The sequence below is a fragment of the Mercenaria mercenaria genome, chromosome 8 (genome assembly GCF_021730395.1).
Source record: "Mercenaria mercenaria strain notata chromosome 8, MADL_Memer_1, whole genome shotgun sequence".
Classification (NCBI taxonomy): domain Eukaryota; kingdom Metazoa; phylum Mollusca; class Bivalvia; order Venerida; family Veneridae; genus Mercenaria; species Mercenaria mercenaria.
The window spans coordinates 21783298-21798514 of record NC_069368.1 but is presented as its reverse complement, the minus strand read 5'-3'; the positions used below and the strand labels follow the sequence as shown (position 1 = coordinate 21798514).

Below are 15217 nucleotides of genomic sequence, written 5' to 3'. Positions count from 1 at the left end.
TTATTGTGTGTATATTTACCTAGTCAACTGACATTTTTTCCTAATTGAACAGTACATTCTTTTTTTGTCGTCTGCTTCGTCTGGAGTAATATCATTAATATATGAGGTAAGACGTTTTGTTTTATGCAATTTAACTGACTTTCTCGTGTAAGTAGATTTTTACTTTTAGCGCAATTAAGAATTTTCTAATTTTTGTCCCAGACGTAAATTCATAAGTTTAAAAACTATTACATTTGAAAGTACGGGTAATGTATGGAAGCCGTCAGACTTCTACCTTCAATACTCCAGACATTTAACATCAATATCTTTCATCTTCATTTACTTGTAACTTTTAACTGCCATTTTTATTACTTGTAAAAAACGCTTGCTTTGGTAGATCCATTCAATTTCTGCTGATATTCAGATGGCATCTAAACGGAACAAGATCTTGCTTGGAGCAGCTAGCACTGTTGGAGCTGGAATTGTATCATGGCGAGCGTTTTTCCCGTGGATAAGCTACGATCTGACTTTGAGGAAACATGGAGGAAAGTTTCGCAAAGTGGCTCAGAAAGATATTGAAGAAGGGCGCTGTCTTATAAATATGTTTGAAGAAGCAGTTGCAAAGTACCCTAAGAAGCCATTTGTAATCTTCGAGGACAGAGTGTATAGTTATGAGTTTATGAATGACCAGGCAAACAGAGTGGCAAATATAGCGGCAAAATGGGGGCTGAAACTTGGGGAATGTGTTGCTATAATGATAGAAAATGAACCGTCTTTCATCTGGACATTTCTTGGTAAGTGCTTTACAATATTTAGACAGAAAAAAGCTAAGGAAGAACCGAATAAATTAATTCACTTTTCGTTTAGGTTTCAACAAACGTCTTGGTGATTTGTTTCAAACATTTAGATTTCTGACAATAATGGTAGGAACGAATTTCGTCTTAAGTGTTAAAATAACCTGATTATTAAAAATTTGAATTTGAATTTTGTACCTAACCCTAGTGAATTGTAGCTGTTACACGTGACTGTATTTCAGGTGTACAGAAACTGGTTATAACTGTTGCACGTGACTGTATTTCAGGTGTAAAGAAACTGGTTATAACTGTTGCACGTGACTGTATTTCAGGTGTACAGAAACTGGTTATAACTGTTGCACGTGACTGTATTTCAGGTGTACAGAAACTGGTTATGACTGTTGCACGTGACTGTATTTCAGGTGTACAGAAACTGGTTATAACTATTGCACGTGACTGTATTTCAGGTTTACAGAAACTGGGTATAGCTGTGGAACGTGACTGTTTTTAAGATTTACAGAAACTGAATATATTTGTTGCACGCTACTGTATTTTAGGTTTACAGAATCTGGATATAGCTGTTGCACGTGACCGTATTACAGGTTTACAGAAACTATGTATAGCTGTGGGACGTGACAGTATTTCAGGTTTACAGAAACTGGGTATAGCTCTTGCACGTGACCGTATTAGAAGTTTACAGAAACTATGTATAACCGTGGGACGTGACTGTATTTCAGGTTTACAGAAACTGGGTATAGCTGTTGCACGTGACCATATTTCGGTTTACAGAAACTGGGTATAGCTGTTGCACTTGACCGTATTTCAGGTTTACAGAAGCTGAGTATAGCTGTTGCAAGTGACTGTATTTCAGGTTTATAGAAACTAAGTATGGCTGTGGCACGTGACTGTATGGTATGGCTGTGGCACGTGACTGTATTTCAGGTTTACAGAAACTGGGTATAACTGTGGCACGTGACTGTATTTCAGGTTTACAGAAACTGGGTATAGCTGTGGCACTTGACAGTATTTCAGGTTTACAGATACTGGATATAGCTGTGGCACATGACTGTCATGATTTCAGGTTTACGGAAAGTACGTATAGCTTAGGCACGTGATTGTATTTCAGGTCTACAGAAACTTGGTATAGCTGTTGCATTCATTAACTACAATATTAACGGTCAGCCATTGGTACATACAATACGGGCATGTGAGGCGAAGGTTCTGATCGTTGGCTCTGGTAATATCCTGCTTCAAGTTTTCAGTACATTTTGATGGCTTTTAAAATTTGGAATATAACGTTCTAAATTCTTCTCAGGTGTTGTGTTACTTCCAGCCAAGTGAATTTTTTATTTTATGTTTTATACTGAACAATTTATTCTTATTTTTTCAAAGAAGGTAGTAGAATATTTCTGTCAATGTTCTTGTGTTTCGAAATAAGAAATTTGCCTTTATATAGCATATACTCTTATTCCCTATGGTTAATTTCCCGGAAGACATCAAACATTTTAACCTTTATCCTGCTAAACTTCTAAAATGGACTGGTCTATCACCAAATTTGGGAAGTACCATTTGTTACTTAAAGGCTTGTTCACTGAAAATTTCCTGACTGAATAGCGAACTGTGCAGACCATGATCAGCCTGCACGGTTGTGCAATCTGATCTTGGTCTGCACTGGTTGAAAAGACAGACACTTGCCAGCAGCAGGCTAAATGTTAAAGCATACTTAGACCTACAGTGTTTTTACAATGTTTTAAGTTTTACAGAGACTTTCTCATTGTTTCCTTGTTGTTATTTTCAATCTTACAGTTATTTGAAAACTACCGTGTTTGTTTTAATACTTTCAACACGGGTAGGCCTACTACCGGGGGAAAATGTGCAACACACAGCTATTAGAAACACAATGAAATTAATTTTTGAAAGTTTTGAAAGGAGTTTGATTAATTTTACACAATTTATCTTCAGTATGAAACAAAGCATATATTTCCAATCATAACAACATTCCACAGGAAGTCTTTTCCTATATGTTCTTAACAAAATTATGCTGCCTTAAACAATTAAACATATATGTGTTTATACATTTATCAAAGTTTTGTTTTAATCGTTTAGTTATTTATAAAGCCTTTTACTGATATATTTATTTATTTCATAGCTGATCAGCTAGTGCACTCAGTAGAGGAAGTGAGACAGGATATTGGAGAGGTAGCCGTGTTTGTCCAAGGCCGGAACCGTGGTACCGGCTATGAATCCTGGGATAGTTTAATGCTCGCTACGCTTCCGGTACCCGTGTGTCCTAGTGTGAGACAAGGAATGGGATTCAATACGCCATGTTGTTAATATTACTTCGGGAACCACAGGTATGTTGCTCACGAGAATTATGTGCTATTTTGTATTTATAAATATTTCCAACGTCAGTAGACTCTATACCGATTATTTAACATAGCTAATTTTACTCTTCACCCTGTTTAAGTTCAGGTTTTAAGTAACTACTAATATGTACACAAACCATTTAATGAACAATCGCTTGTAAGAAGTGAATGATAACTTGACTAAACTGTGTATGGGCCCTAATGTGTGAATTCTTCGGAAGACTGTTTAGTGAGAGGACAGTGCAAGATACAGAAGACGCTCCGATTCAAGAAGCCTCACACACAAGACCCTTATTCCAATTTTAGTTGGAGGAGCTTGGACTCGAACTCACGACACCTTGTGTCGTAGTCAGTGTTACCAAGTCCGCTCTGAAACTAAACTGTAAAAGAAACAAGTGGCATAATTAAGGTCCATTTCCTTCATTCGTTTTTATCACACATTTTCCCTCGTTGTAGCACTGTATTAATATCCACGTGTGACAAATCAGATTTTTTACTTTACTTCTTTTCCATATAATTGATATCCGTAAAATATATGTAAAGCATGCATTCACTAGGTTTACCAAAGCCTGCAATCATCACACAAGCCAAGGCTATTGGAATTGGCAAGTTCTTCCAATACTTTGATTTTGGACCAACAGACGTCGTGTATACAAGTACACCTTTATATCACAGCGTGGCGGGGGGACTCGGGCTCATAAACACATTAGATCAGGGTAAGAATTACAGTCTTATCGTCAGGCTATTGCCTGTAGGGACACGAAATAATCGTTTAAAACTTGAAAATAAAACTTGATCGATGTATTTTTGCACTGTCAAACTGCTACAGTAATATTTTGAACTAGAGTTGTCAGGGACTTATCCAGATCAGACAGAATTGAATGTATATCTTTTTTGTTGTGTTTAACGTCACACCGACACAATTATATGTCATATGGCGAATTTCCAGCTTTTGATGGTGGAGGAAGACCCCAGGTGCACCTCCAGGCATTGTGTTTAAGCTCGGGCGAGCACCTGGATAAAACCACCGACCTTCTCTAAGATAACTGGATGGAGTATCTTTACAGACAGTACTCTGTATTTACTCTGTATTTCCAAGTATTTATATACATGTAGTGTATCCACGTATGTAAAGTGTTTCCAGGTGTTTACAATATTTCTAAGTATTTACACAATCCTTGCAAAATTTCTGTTCATTTGAAGTTTATTATACTTTTTAGGAGTTGGATTCTCTACAGAAGCAGTGTTCTCCGTTATTATTGGCAGACAATATTATGTTGGAAGTCAATTGTCATTGAATTGTCAAATACTTTAAGGGTACAAGTCAAAACATTTTTGTACTGTTACAGTACCAAAGCTCTGGTCAGGTTAACACATATCACAGTAGCTTTTCCTGAAATTTGCGTTTAAAACTAGCGTAAACCCGACATCAGAGAAAACATGCAATGTATACGGGGAAAAAAACGTTATAATATAAGATATTGTACTGACCCTATGCAATAACTAGACGACAATAAATTTGTTAAAGGCCACTAACAGATACTGGATATGTGGAACTCAGAGGTTTAACAAATGTCCAATGTATCATGCTGTATCTTATATTATACAAATTCTATATATATATATATGCCTGTCTCGGAAAGAGTAACCCAGTCACGTGATTTGTAGGTGCTACAATGGTTTTGAAACGGAAATTTTCTGCTCATCAGTACTTCGAAGATGTTAGAAAATACAATGTGACAGTGATACAGTATATCGGAGAGCTCTGTCGATACCTTCTATCCGTTCCTGAGGTAATGTTAACAGCTCGTAGTGCCTTTGTTTGTAAAGTGGCTGCCACAATTTTTGTTATGAATATGTCTGTTTCTTGTTAAATCCTATTTCTTTTATACATTGCCAAAGGTTTGATTATTATACACCCCCCTTATGTCTCTAACTGTATGAGGTCATGTGCAATATTGAAAGTAGTGCTTTTCTAACCATGTCATTTTGATTAGCATCTAAATGGACAGATGCTTTATCTGTTTTAACATATTAATTAAAAGTTAGAAGGCTGAATTAACTTTGAAATGGTTTCACTGTAACAAACCATACTACTAGACAGCAAGAATATAGGGAAATGACCGCTATTACAACAATAACATAGGACAATTACCGCTATTACAATAAAACCATAGGGCAATGACCACTATTACAACAAGAACATAGATAACTGGTCACTATTACGACAAGAACACAGGGCAACGACTACTTTTACAACAAAAACATGGGGCAATGACCGCAGAACAACAAGAGCACAGGACAACGATCACTTTAAAACAAAAACATGGGACAATACCACAATTACAGCAGGAACATAGGACAAACTGGAACATAGGACAACGGCCACTATTACAACAAAAACACAGGGCAACGACCACTATCACAAGAACACAGGGCAACGATCACTATTACACAAAAAACGTTGGACAATGACCGCTTAACAACAAGAACATACATGTAGGACAAGGACAACTATTACAACAAGAACATAGGACAAGGACCACTATTAGTTTTCTGAACATCAGAATATAGGCACATTATTATTGTAACTTAACTTGATATATTATACTAGATTTATATAACACCCGTTTCATGATAAACACGTTCAAATGTGCTTTGCATACAAAGACAACCACTCAATTCATCCTCTACCAGCGCAGCTGTTTGTGAATTGACAGACTGGTTCTTTAACATGCCTAGTGTAAAGCTCAATACACGCGATAAATAAGAAATATACATTTGTAAAGCTCTGCATAAAAAGAGCAATACTTCTGTACCAACGACTGCTTTCAGAGTAACATGGATGGTAAGCATAAAGTGAGAGTCGCTGTTGGAAATGGGTTAAGGGCAGACATATGGGAGAACTTCAAACAGAGATACAATATTCCTAAAATCTGTGAATTCTTTGCGGCAACTGAAGGAACAGCCAGCTTTATCAACCTTAGCAACAGAACTGGGTCCTGTGGCCGATATTCCCCTTTACTGGTATGTTGTATTATATACACACTGTAACTTTTATCTAATCAAGACTCACATGAAGGTAATGGGCCCTTTATATCAATCGGCAATTTCCGTGAGATATCGTATTATCCGCATGCGTTTTCGGTCATAATAACCGGAGAATGACAACTTCAATCTGTTATTCAATGGCCAAACTAGATTACCAGACATCTTAGAAAATCGTCATCCACTAAAAGAAATATAGATAATATGACTGAAACTTTCAAAAGTTAGAAATAAATCTCATTGTTATGTGTTATCCGACCTTCTTTGTTACATGAATCCTTGAAAAATGAAACAGGTCAAAGTGATTGTCTTTTGAAACCAGTGATCACATAATTTATTTGTTTTCTAGAAATACCATGCAGTATCAAAGTTTTAATCAGTTACGTCAATTAATGTAATGCTTTTGTTAAAAAGGGTATATTTTGAATAAAATATTTGTATCCGTGGCCAGCCTTTTATTTGCTACGCACCTTCTACCAGTATCATTATCAAAACAGGTAAGAGCAGAGAAGTGTGAAAGTCTGTTTCCTTGTTCGGGTGGCCCAGAGTATAGTTTTGTTTTCTAAACTTACGTGTTTCATCAAATCGTAGTCAGTAGCATATGTAGTATTGTTTAGTGTAATTTAACTGCAACAGTTACTGTTCCCCAAGCTTACAGACCAACCGTTCTTGCTTAATGACAAACTAGTATATGTTTGTAGTTTGATATGGTATGTACAAAATGTATCTCATTCAGAGATAACTTCACACATGAAACAGCTTCTGACCTTACAGACATTTTAAAGGATGCCGAATTTGGAATGATAAATGTCTCGATTTTCAGTACAAGCTGGACGTTTACAAGAAGTTACTCGTTAAAGTGGATATCGATACGGGGGAAGTTTTTAGAGATAAGAATGGACATTGTATACCTGTCAACGTTGGTACGTTATTCAAACTATCTTTTTTTTTTTAAATATATTTACGTACAATTTAATGTGATCAAACAAATTTATATTGGGAATACCTATCTTTTATTTTGATGAATATGCTATTTGTTACAAGTTCATCACAGTCACGTATACCATGATATATTTCAATTACATTTTCATTTCAAATTTCGTAAATGAAAAGGCCAGTTTCACGTGCTAATTTTTGGTCAGTGGGTGAAGGGGCAAGGCCACAGTGACATTGCGGTTGCATTTAACCAGTGGATGGCCCGCACTGTTTTATTACCAATTGTAAAAAGGCCCGCACGGTTTTATTACCAACTGTAAAAAGTCACTGTCACAAAAATCATAAGACTGAAAACGATTTTGTGGTCAATAATTGGAGGACAATTTTACCTATACCAATGGCCAGTGATCAGTCGGTCGATGCCACCTGGATCTTGAAATAATATGAAACGAATGCAGAGTATGAAAATGAAACTTGGTTGATTAAGGACCATAAAGAGATTTTTTTGTTACGTCAAACAAATATGGTTGCTTTGGTAACAAATAGTTCAACGGTAACTTGAAAAGGATGTAAGGTTATTAATGACACATGGTATGGTGATACAAGACTCTAAGAATATCCTGCACGCCCTTTTAACATTTCTGCTACATTTAAAATTTTGGGTGATATATCAACATACACTTACCCCGGTGGCGGAATATTGTTGAAATGTATATTATGATACCTCAGATTGCACAGTAGCAAAAATGTATGTGTAAATGTTGTTCAACTTTTGTTGGAAGGTGAACCAGGCCTTCTTCTCGGGGCTATTACTCAAGTATACAAGGACCATCAGTTCTACAAAGGAGGCCGGGAAATGAATGAGAAGAAGTTGGTTAGAAATGTTCTAGAAGAAGGGGACTGTTACTTCAATTTTGGAGATATGCTGTCAATGGATTCGGATTACTTTCTGTATTTTAAGGACAGAATTGGAGATACTTTCAGGTAAATATACTATTTCCTAATGTTTTTTGTTCTGTTTTTGTGAACAGCAATAAGCTGTTTAGTTCAGTTCATTCTGAATTCTTTAAGTGTAGGCTTTCAGTGTTTCGAGCTTTCAAAAGATTTTTTTTAAATCTGCAATAGCTTGAAGTGTTGCTGTTCCCGAGTCAGCACACTAGGCATTTGTGATGGACCTTATAAGGTAAACGTCATAACTGCTGTTGAGGTGCTGGTAGTTTTAAGTACAGCTTATTCAAAACCATGACAGTGTGCAGTTGAAGCCGTGGTAATCCGCTAAGCACAATTGCGATAGCTTATTAGTCCTCTACCGGTGCAAGACCGGAGGGGACTTTAGGAGTGCCCTCCGTCCGTCCGTCCGTCTGTCCGTCCGTCCGTCCGCAAATCTGGATTCTGCAATTACTCAAAAAGTATTGAAGCTAGGTTCATAAAACTGGGTATGTATATAGAGGGCAATGTGTAGATAATGCATGTTCATGACTTATGCTTGTAAGTCAAAAGTCTAGGTCACTAATGAAGGTCAAGTAAAAATTGTCTCTGCTCCATAACTTTTATATGCATGGATGCATTATCTTAGTGGTACACACAAACGTTCCCCATGATGAGACAATATGTCAACACATGATCTATGATTGTCGGTTAAAGGTCAAGGTCACTGTTTATGGTCAGGTGAAAATTTATTTCTGCCCCATAACTTTTAATTGCATTGAAGGATTTTTTTTATTTATACTACACAGAAATGTTTCCCATGATTAGACATTTGTCGTGCACATGACCCATGGTTGTCGGTCAAAAGCCAAGGTCACTATTGAAGGTCAAGTAAATTTCTTTCCTCTCCATAACTTTTATGTGCATTGATGGATTATCTTAATACTGGACACGAATGTTTCCCATGATGAGACAATGTGTCGTGTACACGATCTAAGCTTGTAGGTCAAGGTCATTATTGGAATTTAAGTAAAAATAGTTTTTGTCTTGGCTACAAAATGCCTTGAAGCATTTTTAGTCTTAACACTTTTGCCAACAACCACAAGGGACAAATTTATACCAGTAGGGGACTTCTGTATTGCCAATGCATTACTCGGTCACTTGTTAATATACCTCTGTAATATTTTGTTCTTTCTACAAAAATATTTATCATCATTTTGTAATTATACTGAATTTTAATATGGCATTGTCAAAAATGTTCGGTTTTGATTACATTAACCCTTAACATGCTGGACACGATTGATTCTGCCTTTGCGACCAGTGCAGATCATGATCAGCCTGCACATCCGTTAACAGTTAATGGTACTGTCCAAATTGAAAGGTGGACAAGTTCATTATAGAAATTTAGCAGGGTGAGGGTTAAATAAAACGAATATTCAACTGTATACCCTTGGATGTGTCAAGCTGTAAGTGTGTTACAAAAGATGTATATCTATATTCTATAATGTATAATGTATTGAAATACCAAAGGTGTTATAATTTATAACATATCAGCAGTAGAATCTGAATTACTGGTAACAGAATTACTCAACACAAATATACATGGTCCTAGCTTCATATTTAGTTGAATAGTCTTAACTGTTTTTCGAAACTATTTCTTTTCAATTAAGTTTAGATTTATTTTACCATATTTTGTCAACTTTTCAGATGGAGGGGTGAAAATGTTGCAACATTTGAAGTTTCAAATGTGTTGGCAAAACTCGATGTCATTCATGATGCTAATGTCTACGGAGTGGAAATTCCAGGTAAAATATTTCTGTAGTATTTTGTCAATAGAGTAAAATATTTCTGTAGCATTTTGTCAATAGAATAAAATACTAGACAGTATTCTATAGCATTTTGTCAATAGAGTAAAATATTTCTGTAGCATTTTGTCAAAAGAATAAAATATTCTATAGCATTTTGTCAGTAGAGTAAAATATTTCTGTAGCATTTTGTCAATAGAGTAAAATATGTCTATAGCATTTTGTCAATAGAGTAAAATATTTCTGTAGCATTTTGTTAATAGAGTAAAATATTTCAGTAGCATTTTGTCAATAGAATAAAATATTCAATAGCATTTTGTCAATAGAGTAAAACATTTCTGTAGCATTTTGTCAATAGAGTAAAATATGTCTATAGCATTTTGTAAATAGAGTAAAATATTTCTGTAGCATTTTGTCAATAGAGTAAAATATTTCTTTAGCATTTTGTCAATAGAATAAAACATTTTATTACATACTCGTTTCTATTCCCCGTTAAGTTACACTGGTACCGGTAACGTCAATATTTTTCCATATACTGACGCCTGAATTTCATATCGGGTGCGTGATGTAATTCAGTGTGTGCTGTTGCACTATTTTCTTCTATTTAGTTCAGTACTGTCAATCCTATTCAGGCTATTGAACAAATTTATGGTACTTACATTATATTTATACGTGTAGATGAGTATGTAATAAAAAGGTTATTATCTTTGCATCGGGAAATATGCACTCGTTCTTCAGCGGAAGAATATTGCGCTCCTAAAGTCGCGCAATATTTTCGCTGAAGAACTCGTGCATATTTCCCGATACAAAGCTAATAACCTATAACTATAGTATTTTGTAAATAGAGTAAAATATTTCTGTAGCATTTTGTCAATAGAGTAAAATATGTCTATAGCATTTTGTCAATAGAGTAAAATATTTCTGTAGCATTTTGTCAATAGAATAAAATATTCTATTGCATTTTGTCAATAGAGTAAAATATTTCTGTAGCATTTCGTCAGTAGAATAAAATATTTCTGTAGCATTTTGTCAATAGAGTTAAATATTCTATAGCATTTTGTCAATAGAGTAAAAAAATTCTGTGGCATTTTTATAATTAGTGTAAAATATTTCTATAGCATTTTTTCAGTAGAGTAAAATATTTCCTTAGCATTTTTGTAATTAGTGTAAAATATTTCTATAGCATTTTGTCCATAGAGTAAAATATTTCCATAGAGTGGAAATTCCAAGTAAAACGCGAAATCATTTATGAAGTTTTAGTCTACAATGCTTTTTGTTCCAGTTTCACTACAATCAATGTGAACACACACTTCCATATCCCGTAAAGAGTTTACAAAAAATAACTTTAGATGCAAGGAGACACATTGAGATAAACGAATGTATGGCGGGACATTTCTCAGAAAAGAAACATGATAAAGTCAGAATCTACCTTATGCACATGCAGTATGGTTATTTTTCAGGTACAGAAGGACGAGCGGGTATGGCAGCCATTCATTTAAACAATAACTTGGCAATCTCGCTAAAGATACTAAAAGATATCTTCGATCAAGCAACAGGAAATTTACCACGCTATGCCAGACCTGTATTTTTAAGGTTTCCGAAAGAACAGGCTGTTACAACAACATTGAAACAACAGAAAACACAACTGAGAAAAGAAGGCTTTCACCCACAAGATATAGACGACCCATTGTTCTACTATGACGAACAAAATAAAATATATTCCCCTCTTACTGTTGAAACTTACGGCCAGTTTCTTACAAAGTCGAGGCTGTAGTAAAATATTCATGTTGGCACATAATTGTCAAAGACTGCAACTTCGTCTTTTATTATTTTTAATTCAGAAAATGATATGAAAAAGCTTGTCATAAATAAATATTCGATATTTAGGGAATGTTCATCTTCTTCAGTTGAATCCATGCTGTTCTATATCAAATCTCTACTGTGAGACTAAACGCTTTTGGGACTTTCTATTTACTTTTTTTATGGACTAAACGGATGTTTGTAAAAATAAATACTAGAACTTCTCGAATCTCATTGTTTTTATTTCTTTATTTGCTATCAGTAATCTATGAAACTACTGTCTGAATTTCGAAACCCTTCGTGGTATATAGTGTTTGGTTAACTCTAACTGTTAACTGCCAAGCCTATCTTTTTCACATGAAGAGTTTAACTCTGCTCTGAAGCAGGGTTGACTGGTTCCCAGCTATTAATGGTTGTGCAGCATGAGCGGGATTGTTTGTATGTATGCTTATTCATAGTCGTCACCGGTAACCCATATGAGCGACTCCTCCAGACGACTGTTAGTAATGTTAGTGGGAGGATAGTGCATGATACAGAAGATGCTCCAATTCCAGAAGCTTCCCTGGTTCTTTAGCGTACCTGCTGTAAAGCACCCATAGACAATATGAATTTTGGCTGTAAAGGCCAGGGTCATGGTGATTTATAATTCTATTTTTAGAACATTCGAAACGGCCGCCATGAAAATTAAAACTTAGTTTTTATTGCATTCTTGAAACATGTTTATGTGTAAATTTATTCATGCCTACTCCTAGGGTCAAGTGATGCATTTGCATACAGTTATGTCATGATACATATTGGTCTGTCTGTACATCCGTTAAAGTTAAAATGTTACGTTTACTGGTTTCTTTTTATAGATGTTACATGATCATAATTATGCACACGCTCGCTTCATCTTTTGCATGAACAACTAGTTATCTCTAAACAATTTTTAGGTTGAAACTACTATCGTATTCTGGAGACTGCAAGAATATCAATATAACAGTTTTCACTGAAGCAGATTAATCCGCCGTTCTATTTTTTTGAGAAATTCCAGAGAAGAGTTGAGCGGATATACTTAGCACTTCATCATGTGACATTTTCAGCCTGCCGATTCCGTTGTTTCTATGATAAAAACGCGTAAAACCCCGGTTTCAGGACACTAAATTTTGAGGCAAAAATGGCCCAGAATGCACACCTTGCGCGACCAGTACCGTATTATCTGACTGACCTAAAACATATGTATATTTTAAAGCATGTGACCAGACGAAAATAATGGTGGGAAGAAAAGTGTTCATAACCGTTTACTTTTTCCACAAATTTGAGCTGAATCTGGATGGATGGATGACTTTCCATTTCGTCTGACTTCCGTTACCTTAGGTAAGATTTTGGATCCGGCCGTCTACACGGAGCTAGGAAAATCATTTCAAGCATATATTTATTTTACACAATAATTACTCGTACGCAGAAATTTTTAGTTCTATAAACATCATAAATAACCAGCTGAATACAAGTTAAAGCATAGCAAAAGTTCCTTCTAGGGCACATCTATATAAATATATATGATCATCTTGTAAAAGTTTGGTTGCAATGTCTGTTTTAAATATTGGTCATCTGTGTGTCGAACCCAAGGATTGGACGCAAGAACAAGACCATTCCACCTTCTTGACATATTTTCGCTTTAATTTTTTTTCTGTTTAACATCCTAATGTAGTGATTTGATGCGCGAACAGTCTACGTCCTCGAACACAACAAACTTAGTGGTCATTGATCAAGTAATTCATGGCTATAATTTAGTAGTATCTGTCCTAAATCCCGTGAGTGTAACATCAGGGCATTCGATGCGTGAATTTGTTGCGCACAATGAGAGGGTCGCAATGGGGTTTGTTTTCACATATTGACCATGCATTCGAAGGTAACGACGTGTGTTAACAGTAGGTATAAATTGGTGGTGCCTCACCGATATTTTTGCTCATACCGATATTTTTGCTCATACCAGATTTGCAAATAATGATAGTGATATTGGATGACCTCAATTCGGATAGTGTCATTTTGCGCCAAAATTGAATATGATATCGAGAAAGATGCCTTGTTATATATATGTTGTATGTCATTTTCTCGACCGAAATTTTGTATGTTGCGCTAAAATTTCGGTTGGAAAAAATATGGCAAGGTATTTGTAATCTACGAGGATATGACAGAGTAAACAATAGAAGTTTGTTACGGGGAATGTCACGGAATACATTTTGGACTCCTAGGCTATGGAACAGTCGCTTGTTTTAGAATAAATTTGGATCACTATGGTAGGTTAATTTTGTATAATGTACTAGATAATATTTGATAAAGTAGCAAGTCAATAATTTGTCTCAACATTGTCATCACAAAAGGTTACGAGACACTAAATTTGTGTTAGAACCAAGGGCTCCTGGGTTACTAGCCGTTGCTGTCCGTATTCTGCGAGTATATCAGAAACAGTCGCACACCAGTGTAATGGACTCCGGAGGTTCCATAAATGCCAAAACTAGTCTATTTCAAAGGTTTTAGAGTTTAAACTTAATTTTGAGAACAAAAAATCACGAACAACTCTGACTGATAAATATTTTATTTCCAACAATTATTTTCACCTTCTTATTATTCGGTTGTAATCATCTCAATGTGCACTGTATTTAATTTAACTTTATATGTCAGTCAATATATTTGAAAGTGCACTTTTTGTGTAAACAGTTACAGTTACAATATGATATCCTGTTCACAATTGATCGCTCCATGCTTTTAGAATTTTACCAAACAGAAATCTCCTCTTAAGGATTGCGTACTTTAGTGCCTCATCACTCTCATAACCTTCTGTTTCAATAAGCTGATTTATGGTGCCCTTTATAGCTTTATAAAGGGCATCTTTTTTCATGGCGTTGAACCAAAGTAGCTTCTTGCCAAATGCATTCATAAGGGCTTTTCTGTATGTACTTTTCATGTCCTGGAAAACTGTTTCTTTTGCATCATTTTCGCTGATTTCTAAATCTTCTTTTAAAAATGACACTATCCGAATTGAGGTCATCCAATATCACTATCAATATTTGCAAATCTAACGTTTGTTCACGGTCAGGTGTTCACTTGTCTTTTGACAAAAGTTATTTCCTATTGATTTAAATCGCACAAAACGTTCCGTTAAGTCCTATCATTTACCAGTTTTACACACGAAAATTTAGGTTTGGCAAAATGCGGAAGTAAAGAGCCTCGTTTTGAAAATGTAAACAGGTTACATACTACCAAATTAGTTCCTTCTTTATTTCATATAAAATGTAATATCAAGACCCTATTTTCAATACATAAGAGCATTTCAATGATAAGTTTAGCGTGGAAATGTGTCTTTTCAAAGGCAATAAACGAAAGATCCGCTTCTCCAGTGATTGGTGGAAACTTGCAGAAATTGAAATTGTTGAAAAGAATAACTCTTCGTACATTGTCACATTGCTCTCCCCGTAAGGTTATCTTCTACATACAACAAACTCGTATAAGCAAATATTACCATGTGCAAAAACATCGACATGGGCTTTTTTGCCCATGTCGATGTTTTTGGTATGAGCAA

General features: G+C 35.4%; 1 pseudogene; it reads left to right on the top strand.

Annotated features, from left to right (window-relative positions):
* The first annotated feature begins 403 nt into the window (after positions 1 to 403).
* On the top strand, positions 404 to 11761 carry LOC123565469 (long-chain fatty acid transport protein 2-like; annotated as a pseudogene).
* Positions 11762 to 15217: the final 3456 nt, after the last annotated feature.